This window comes from Lynx canadensis, chromosome E2 (genome assembly GCF_007474595.2).
Source record: "Lynx canadensis isolate LIC74 chromosome E2, mLynCan4.pri.v2, whole genome shotgun sequence".
NCBI classification, from domain to species: domain Eukaryota; kingdom Metazoa; phylum Chordata; class Mammalia; order Carnivora; family Felidae; genus Lynx; species Lynx canadensis.
In genome coordinates this window covers 54,619,814-54,630,287 of record NC_044317.1, presented here as the reverse complement: position 1 = coordinate 54,630,287, position 10,474 = coordinate 54,619,814, and the positions used below count along the sequence as shown (strand labels likewise).

Below are 10,474 nucleotides of genomic sequence, written 5' to 3'. Positions count from 1 at the left end.
CTTTGTGACTACCCTCTTTTCTCTCATGGCCTGCAGCCATGTCGGAAAATCCTGTGGGCACTGATTTCAAAATACACTTCCCAGTCACCTCCACTGCTGTCACCCTGGCCCAAGACACCAGGCTCACTCACCCAGATGGCTGCAGGAACCAACTCACTGGCCTTGCTGCTCTACCTTAGTCACTGTCCATTTTATTCCCCGTGCTGTGGCCAGAGGGAACCTATCAACACTTCAGTAACATCCTGCCCCTTCTCTGCTCAAAATTCTCCAGTGCCTCTCATCTCACTCCAAGTATAAGCCAAAGTTCTGCATGAGGTAGCCCCTCTCCCTTTACCTCTCTGACCTCACCTCCTGCCACTCTACGGAGGCCCTGCTCTCTACTTCAAAGCACAGTCTGGGGGCGCCTGGGTGGCTCAGTCAGTTAAGCACCTGACTCTTGGTTTCAGCTCAGGTCACGATCCCACAATCTCACAGTTTGTGAGATTGAGCCCTGCGTCAGGCTCTGCGCTGACAGCTTGAAGCCTGTTTGGGATTCTCTCTCTGCCCCTCCCCTTCTCCCTCTCTCTCTCTTTCTCTCTCTCTCTCAAAACAAATAAATGGGGGCGCCTGGGTGGCTCAGTCGGTTAAGCGTCCGACTTCAGCTCAGGTCACGATCTCGCGGTCCGTGAGTTCGAGCCCCGCGTCCGGCTCTGGGCTGATGGCTCAGAGCCCGGAGCCTGCTTCCGATTCTGTGTCTCCCTCTCTCTCTGCCCCTCCCCCGTTCATGCTCTGTCTCTCTCTGTCTCAAAAATAAATAAAACGTTAAAAAAAATTTTTTTTTTTTAAAACAAATAAACTAAAAAAAAAAGTACAGTCTGCTTCCTCTAATGAGTCTCAAGAAGCACATTCCTTAGTGGTGGCACTCTCACTCATTCTCTCTAGCAACCAACATTATGAGCACCTTGTTTACGCCAGGCACTGTTTTAGGGAAAGGGAATTAAATAAGAATAAGAATCCCTGTCTTCATTCTAGTAGGGAGGGAAGGCAGACAATGAATGAGTTGGCAATCAAGATAATTTGATAGCTAGGAAGTACCATGAAGAAAAATAACGTAGGATAATAGGATAGCGGGTTATGGGATGGGGGGGGGGCAATGGAGAAACAGCTTAGGTAGAGTGGTCAGAGAAAGCCTCTTTGAGGAGGTGACATTTGAGCAGATACCCAGAGGGAGGAAATCCATATCTGCTCCCTTTTTGCATTGCCAATATATTCCCCCCTTCTCTGATTTAAAACCACATTTGGGGGCGCCTGGGTGGCTCAGTCAGTTAAGTGTCTGACTTCGGCTCAGGTCATGATCTCGTGATTCGTGAGCTCGAGCATGTGACGGGCTCTGTGCTGACAGCTCAGCCTGGAACCTGCTTCCGAATCTGTGTCTCCCTCCTTCTCTGCCCCTACCCCCCACCCCCGACACACACTCTGTCTCTCAAAAATAAATAAACATTAAAAAACAAACAAACAAACAAACCACATTTGGATGTTGGAATGAGCCCTGTCTGGGTCCAGGCCCAGGCTTTGCTAGTAAATCACTGAATAACCTTGGTCAAATATTTTCTCCTCTCTAGTTTTCCTTTGATTTCCTCATCTGTAACATGAGTGCATTTTCTGATTTGAGGTGTAGTGATCCCTCTAGCTCTAAAATTCTGATTTCTTCTTGCTTTTCTCCTGCAAGGCTTTAGAGATACAGGGATGGCTCTTCATGCACCCTCTTTTTTCCTCCCCCTTATACTTCCCTTTGCCCATCTCCTCTTCATTTTACCTTTGGCTCTCGTTGCAAGGGCTCCAGGATATTTTTCCTCCTCAGCACGCTTCCGACCGTGTATGACCTTGGCAGAGTCTAAATGCTACAAACGGCTTTTCCGACTCGCTGCGGGAAGCACCCCACTTTTGGACGACTGGCCTACTTATGCTGACTGGAAAGCTGATTTTCTACGGACACCAAGGACAAACAGTGAAACTGATTAACCCGCTTACACTCGGGATAACCGTGGGACTAATGACTGAACGCCTCACAGGGGGATTAATTTATTAAGAGACGGATTCAGAGGGAGCATAATTAACAGATGAGCAGGGCAGTCTACCAAGTGGGTGGATTATCAGATTCACTGATTAATTGGTTTGCAAGGGGACTACCTTTTTGACTCATAAGGACGCTAATCTGATCCTTAAGCAACAGACCGCTTGGTGGGCTTATTAGACTGGTGACCCCCCCGGCTGCCCTTGAGACCGACCCGGTAACCGACTTGGTGGCGGGCTGAATGCACACAGGCTCCTGGTGAACTGAGCCTCCCCAGACGAGCAACCCAGAAGTAGTCTCTGTCCCACCGACAGGCTCCAGGGGGCCTCTCAGGTTGGAGAGCCGTCCTGGCACCCAACCGACCCCCCCAGTGACTGCCAAGCCCAGGGCCGTCTGACTGCCAGAGAAGCCCTGCGTTATGGAAGCCCAGTTGGCGGTTCCAACGCGCCAGGCCGCGCATTCAACGGTAGCCAGAAAAGAGAAGAAGCCAGGAGAAGGCGCCCGACGCCAGCCGGCTTCCGTCGGTGGCGCGGGGAAGGTCGGAGGGCAACAGGAGTCCCCCTGATCCCGCCTTCCAGCCTTGCATGGGGCGTGTCTACCCTGCAGCCAGTCACCGGCTGCATGGGCGTATCCCGCAGCCAATCAGCGGCTGCACGTGCCTTTCCGCCGCAGCCAATCAAGGAGGCCGCTGAAGCTTGGCAACCCCCAGAAATAGTCTTGAGGACTTGAACCGGTTGTGGTGGGAATGTGGGTGCCCGTCTTCCTTTTAGAGAGGCCTTTCTTCGTGATGCTAATGAAAACTCTTCTACCCTGCCTGATTCTGCTGGCTCAAGCTCCTTGTTGCACTCATGAAACACTTTCTTAGCCATTAAACATTTTCACGGGTCGCCTGATTGGCTCAGACAGGTGGAACATCCACTCTTGATCTAGAGGGTGTGAGTTGGAGCCCCACGCTGGGGGTAGATATTACCTAAAAATAAAATCTTTTTTTTTTTTTTTTTTCAGGACTGCCTGGGTGGCTCAGCCGGTTGAGCCTCCTACTCTTGATTTCTACTGGTCGTGATCTCACGGTTAGTGGGTGGGTTAGAGCCCTGTCTGTAGCTCTGTGTTGGCAAGGGGAGCCTGCTTGGGATTCTCTCTCTCCCTGTCTCTCTGCCCCTCACCTGCTTTTGTGCTGTCTCTGTCTCTCAAAAATAAATAAAAACATTAAAAAATTTTTAAAAAAAACTGGGGCGCCTGGATGGCTCAGTCCGTTAAGTGTCCGACTTTGGCTCAGGTCATGATCTCATGGTGCGTGGGTTGGAGCCCCCATCCAGCTCTGTGCTGAACGCTTGCTCAGAGCCTGGGGCCTGCTTCAGATTATGTGTCTCCTCTCTCTGCCCCTCCTCCACTCATGCTCTGTCTCACTCTGTCTTTCAAAAATACATAAATGTAAAATTAAAAATAAATAAAAGTAAATAAATAGAGTTATTGTATTTGTTGTTGAGTTGCAGGACCTTCTTTTATTATCTGTTAATCCTTTATCAGATATCTGATTTGCAAATGTTTTTTTTCCATTCTGTGGATTGCTTTTTCACAATGTCAAAAGTGTCATTAGATGCAGGAAAATTTTCAGTTCTCATGAAGTCCAATTTATCTACTTTGTTGCCTGAGTTTTGGTGCCATATCTAAAGGATATTGGTCTGTAGTTTCATTTTCTTGTAGTGTCTTTGTCTGGCTTTGGTATCAGGATAAAGTTCATCTCATAGAATGAGTTAGGAAGTGTTCCCTCCTCTTTGATTTTTTGGAAGAGTTTGAGAAGGGGTGGTATTAATTCTTTATTTATTATGTTTTTCTAAAGATTTTATTTTTAAGTAATCTCTACAGCCAATGTAGGGCTTGAGCTTTCAACCCTGAGATCAAGAGCCACACGCTCTACCAACTGAGGAAGCCAGGTGCGCCTAATTTTTCTTTAAATGTTTGTTAGAACTCACCCATGGAACCATGTGGTCCTGAGATTTTCTTTGTTGGAAGGTTTTTGATTCCTGATTCAATCTTACTAGTTATAGGTCTATCAGATTTTTTCTTTCTGATTGAGTCCTGCTAGATTGTGTGTTTCTAGGAACGTGTTCATTTACCTAGGTTACCCAATTTGTTGGCGTACAATTGATCATAGTACTCTCTTATAATCTTTTTAAAATATTTCTTAGTTGATCTAGCTAAAAGTTGGCCAATTTTGTTGATCTCTTCAAAGAACCAACTTTTGGTCTTGTTGATTTTCTTTATTGTTATTCTATTTCATCATCTCCATTATAATTTTTATTATTTCATTCCTTCTGCTAGCTTGGGGCTTAGTCCATTTTTCTTTGTCTTCCTTAATATGTGAAGTTAGGCAGTTTATTTGAAATCCTTCTTCCCTTTTAACATAAGCATTTACAGCTTTATATTTCTCTCTGAGCACTGCTTTCACTGCATCCCATGAATTTTGGCAGGCTGTATTTTAGTTTTCATTTGTCTGCAGTATTTTCTGGTTTTCCTTGTGATTTCTTCATTGATCAAATGGTTGCTTAGGAGCATGTTGTTTTGATTTCCACATATTTGTGAGTTTTCCAGTTTTCCTTCTTATCATCAATTTCTAGTTTTGCTCCACAGTGATCAGAAAAGATGCTTTGCATCATTTCCATCTTTTCAGATTCATTCATACTAGTTTTGTAGCAAGAGGAGTCCTTCCCCTTTTGCAACAGTCTCCTTTTCTTATGACAATAATCCTTTTGAACAAAGTCTTGCTTTGTCTAAATCCAGGTTCATTTTTTTTTTAATTTTTTTTTCAACATTTATTTATTTTTGGGACAGAGAGAGACAGAGCATGAACGGGGGAGGGGCAGAGAGAGAGGGAGACACAGAATCGGAAACAGGCTCCAGGCTCTGAGCCATCAGCCCAGAGCCCGACGCGGGGCTCGAACTCACGGACTGCGAGATCGTGACCTGGCTGAAGTCGGACGCTTAACCGACTGCGCCACCCAGGCGCCCCCATTATTTTATTTTATTTTATTTTATTTTAATGTGGCAGACTGAAGGATGAAGTCCAGCCTCCTCAGCCTGGAGACAGGGCCCTTGGAGAGCAGACTCCAGCCAGAGTTTTGGGGAGGAAATTAATCTTGTCTCTTTCACCCCAGGTTACAGCTAGTGCAGACTGTCTGCTCTTGCCCAAAAGCTACCAGGTCATCTCCCACTTCCTTGTCCCTGATGTTATCACTCCCCGGGCTGCTTTTCCTCTTCTCTGCTTGGCCAACTCCTGCTTGCCCCTCAAGGTGTGGCTTAAAAGTGGTTTCCTCTGAAAAGCTTTCTCTTTTTTTCTTTTTCTTCTTTTCTTAAATAAATAAAGTTTATTTATTTTGGGAGAGAGAGAAGGACAGCATGAGTGGGGGAGGGAGAGAGAGAGAGAGAGAGAGAGAGAGAGAATCCCAAGTAGGTTCTGCACCATCAGCACAGAGCCCGATACAGGGCTTGAACCCATGAACTGTGAGATTATGACCTGAGCCAAAATTGAGAGTTGGACATTTAACTGACTGAGCCACCCACCCACACTTGGAAAGCTTTTTCTAACCCTTTTCCCACCCCTGAGGCAGAGGTCAGAGCTTTTGCCCTTGGGTCTTCAGACCATGGGCTCTGCTTATCTGTTTAATATCCCACGTCCATCTTTATACGAGCCTCATCACACTCTGGTTTTTTTTTTTAAGTTTATTTATTCATTTTGAGAGAGAGTGTGTGTGCCTATAAGTGGGAGAGAGGCACACACACACACACACACACACACACACACAGATGGACAGACAGACAGAGTCCCAAGCAGGCTCCACTCTGTCATTGCAGATCCTGATGTGGTGCTCAAACTCACAAGATCATGACCTAAGTCAAAGTTGGACACTGAAAACCTGAGCCACCCAGGAGCCCCCACACTGTGTTTTAATAGGTTGCATATTTCTGTCTCTTCCCCAAACCCTGAACTTGAGCTTTTCTGAGGCAGGAACTGTATGTATCTTCTTCCTCTTGGAAGAAGTGTTCCCATCATATAATGGGCATGCAGCAAAAGTGTAGAGAACAAAGAAATGGAGAGAAAAGCAAGGATTTCCCAAGGTTCCCCTTGTGAATGTGATGTAAAGCTGCGGAAATGTACTTAATTGCTTTGTAACTGGCCAGGAGTCAAGCAGTGTCTGCGGTCACCTTGAAAAGAAGAACTGGGGAAAGTTGTCGGTCATTCTGCATGTGTGAGTGCATAGGAGCTCAACCCTAACCCAGTGGTTCTCAACTGAGCACATTTGTGCACCCTCGCCATGGACATTTTGAAATGTCTGGAGACATTTTTGGTGGGTACCCCTGGCATCATGTGGGTAGAGACTAGGGCTGCTGCTTAACATCCTACAATGCACAGGACAGCCCCCTGCCCTCCCACACAATGAAGAATGATTCATCTCCTAATGCCCACATATCAATAGTGCTGAGGTTGGTTAGCAATGCCCTAACCCAACCCATGGGAGAATGCAGGGTTGGGGGTGGGGCTCAGGTAGGAAATGCAGCTTGTCTGAGGAAGTGGTATTTGAGCCAGATCTCAAAGGGTAAGTGTACACTGTGAAGATGGAGAAAGGGGACAATATCACAGTGAGGTGGAACCATGTGAATAAAGCATAGAGAGCACAAGGGGCTGGGGATGTTCAGGAAGTGGCAAGGATGTGGCCAATATGTGTGAGGGGTGGTGGCTGAGGGAAAAGGGTGAGGCAGGTGACTGTGGGATTGTGGGAATTCTTGAGCAGCCCTCATTAGAGTGGACACCATCTGGAGGGAGAGGGGCAAGGAAGTTAGCAAGTTGGGGACAGATGTGCTGATGGGGAACCCAGAGGCTGGGGAACTGGCTGTTTCAATGGTCCGGGGGTTGGGGAGAGAAGTCAAGTGAGATCTGATCTGGGCATGCAGAGGAGGGGAGAAACTGGGAACTTGGTGACTCATGGAAATGGTCACTGAGAGAGGTGGAAGTGAAACTAAATCCTGGCAATGAAGACTTGAAATAAGACTTACACTTCTTCTTTGCTCACTTGCCTTTCTCTGGAACCACGGGGCTGCCTGCTGGATCCGGGTGTGGGCGGAGAATCTGACATCACATGTCTACACAGGTTGAAGCCTAGAGATGTGTAGCCAGTGGAATGATTACTGGGCAGCGTTTGGCCCTTGGCTGAGTGGACTTTGACCAGGCTCCCAAGGCTGCTCACCACACACTGGGCACAATGCCACCCTGTGCTCATTAATTGCCTGCATTCTCAAATGAGTGAGCTAGGGAGTATTGTTATCCTCACTTGATGGAGGAGCAAGGGGAAACAGCAAGAGGTCAAATGGTGAAGTGGGCATTCGAATCCCAGCAGAATGACTGAAGAACATAAACTATTTTTTTTTTAGTCAAGGGGAAATTCATGTAACATAAAATTAACAAAATTTAAAATTAATTCATTTTAAAGATATCTCTTTTGAGAGAGACAGAGAGAGATCAGGGGAGGGGCAGACAAAGAGGGGGGCAGAGGATCCAAAGTGGACTCTGTGACAGCAGAGAGCCCAATGTGAGGCTTGATCTCACGAACTGTGAGATCATGACCTGAGCTGAATTTGGACACTTTACCGACAGAGCCACCCAGGAACCCCAAAATTAATGATTTTAAAGTGAATGATTCAGTGGCGTTTGGTACATTCACAATGTTGTGTAACCTCTGCCTCTATCTGATTCCAGAACATTTTTATCACCCCAAAAAGAAACCCTTACACCCATTAAAGCAGTCATTCTCCCTTCCCCCCTTTCCACAGCCCCTGGCAGTCCCTCATCTGCTCTCTGTCTCTATGAATTTACCTATTTTGTATATTTCATATAAATGGAATAATATAATATGTGACCTTTGTGTCTGGTGTATTTCATTTAACGTATTTTTGAGGTTCGGGCATGTTGTATGTATCAGGGCTTCGGTCCTTTTTATGGCTGAATAAAATTCCATTACGTGGATAGACCACATTTTGTTCATCCGTTCATCCATTGATGGACATTTGGGTTGCTTCTACCTTTTGGCTATTATGAAGGGCCTTAAACATTCAACTGCTTTCCCCTACCACCTTCATAAAGACCACTTAGACGGTCTCTAGATCCTGTGATTAAACTACGGTGGAGAGATGAACAGGGTTTCTGGGGTTCCAGAGGAGGGAGTTCCAGAATCTTCTCCAAGATAGCAGGAAGGGGTGGAAGAAGGTTTCATGCTGGAAGTTGGGCCTTGAGTACTAGTGGGCCTTAGGGACACTTTATACCATGGTCAAGGGGACCTCATAGCCTCCAATGGGGGAGGAGAGGATGTGGACTCACCAGGTTCAAGAAGTGGTTCAGACAGTGGCCTCTTAAAGGAACAGGCAGAGAAGACCCTAGATTGGGGCCTGTGAGTGTGGAGAAGGGGAAGAGGTCTGTTTTGCAAGATACCACTGAGGGCCAGATCAGAAGTTGTGCCCTGGTGGGAAGTTGCAGCTAATACAGGCACAGGAGTATGAGGCTCTCCTTGAAGAGATAGCAGGCACCATGCCAGCGGATGGACATTCCCACACCCTGGGTGGAGAATTGAAGGGAGAAGCCGACTTGGGGGAAGGCACGGAGCCAGTTTGGGATGCATTGAAAGTGAGGAGCCTGTGGTCCTTCAGGGAGAGATGTCCAGGAAAACATAGGGATTTAGAGTCTAGGAGAAAGCCTTGGGCTGGAAATACAAGTTGAAGGCCCTATGCACATCATCCCCTTGCACTCAAGTGCAAAGCATTTCAGAGCTTTCCTGAGCCCACTGCATGTGCTGTGTCCAAGGCTGGGCTCTGAAAACATAGGGCCAGACACAGTGCTGTCCTTGCCTTGGGGGAGCTTATAGTCTGGAGAAATCAGAGTCAGATATTTGCAAGGATAATCTTTTTAAAAAATGTGAACGTAGGGGCACCTGGGTGGCTCAGTCAAACATCTGATTCTTGGTTTCAGCTCAGGTCATGATCTCTTGGTTTCATGAGATCAAGCCCCACGTTGGGTTCTGGGCTGGCAGCACAGCACCTGCTTGGGATTCTCTCTCTCTCTCTCTCTCTCTCTCTCTCTCTCTTTCTCTCTCTCTCTCTCTCCCTTCCTCCCTCCCTCCCCCACTCACGTGTCTCTACCTCTCAAGAAAGAAAGAAAGAACGATGAATACAAATTTTGTTAAAGAGTACTATTCATGTAGAAAAGGACACAAATCACAGTGTGTTACTCAAAAATGTTGCACAGAGTGACCACATCTGAGCAGTTAGGACCCAGATCAAGACACAGATCTTACCTGGAGCCCTCACGACACCCCCACAGCCCCCTTCCAGTCACTACCCACCCCCGCCCCCCAACAGTAGCCAGTATCTTGACTTCTAACAACAAAGATTAGTTTTGCCTGTTTCTGAACCTTATAACAAGGCTGTCACATAGTGGGGACTCTTGTGTCTGGGTTCTTCCACTCCACATTATGTTTCTAAGATTCTCCCTTGTTGTATGGGTTGCTCGTTTCCTTCTTCCACTGCATGGATACTCTGTCGACTATCTACCTGTCTTAGTGCTGGTGGGCATTTGGACAGGTTCCATTTTTCAGCCATTACAACCACAGCTGCCATGAACTTTCTCACACGCATTTGGTGAAATGTTTGTGCGCCCCTCTGTCGGATACACACGTTGCAGTGAAATTGCTGGCTCCTGTGCTCAGTGTTAGTAGAGAGTGACAAACATTTTTCCAAATGGTTGTACCAATTCTCACTCCCCACCCTGGCCCAGCGATATATGAGAGTTTCAGTAACCCTCTCCACATCCTCACCGACACTTGCTATTCTTGTCCAGGGGCCATGCTAATAATCTTCTTTGGATCGTCCCAATTTTAGTATATGTGCTGCTGAAGCACACTTGGTATTCTTCAAGAAAAAAAATTTTTTTTAAGTTTATTTATTTATTTAGTAATCTCTACACCCAACGTAGAGCTCAAACTCACGATCCCGAGATCAAGAGCCGCATGCCCTTCTGACTGAGCCAGCCAGGTGCCCCAAGGAAAAAAAAATGTTCATTGTGGTAAAGTATACTGTTTTAAAGGTACAATTAGTGGCATTAAGTACATTCACATTGTGTAACCATCCCCATCATCCATCCCTAGAACTTTTTAAAGTGAAATTCTGTGCCTATTAAATGCTAACTGTCCACCCACTCTCCCAACCTCTCAGCTCTTTGGTAACCACTATGTACATCACTTATTTGTATTGTGGTAAAAAACCAAACCAAACCAAAACAACATAAATGTCTACCATCTTCAACATTTTTTTTTAGAGAGAGAGAGAGAGAGAGAGAAAGCACACACATGCAAGAGGGGGACGGGCAGAGAGAGAGAG

The 10,474-nt window shown here is 46.5% G+C and overlaps 1 non-coding gene across 1 annotated transcript; it reads right to left on the bottom strand.

Annotated features, from left to right (window-relative positions):
- Window positions 1-9,889: 9,889 nt before the first annotated feature.
- LOC115503629 lies at window positions 9,890-9,996 on the bottom strand. Its single transcript, XR_003965462.1, has one exon. It is a non-coding gene; the product is annotated as a U6 spliceosomal RNA (small nuclear RNA).
- Between the last annotated feature and the right edge of the window lie 478 nt (window positions 9,997-10,474).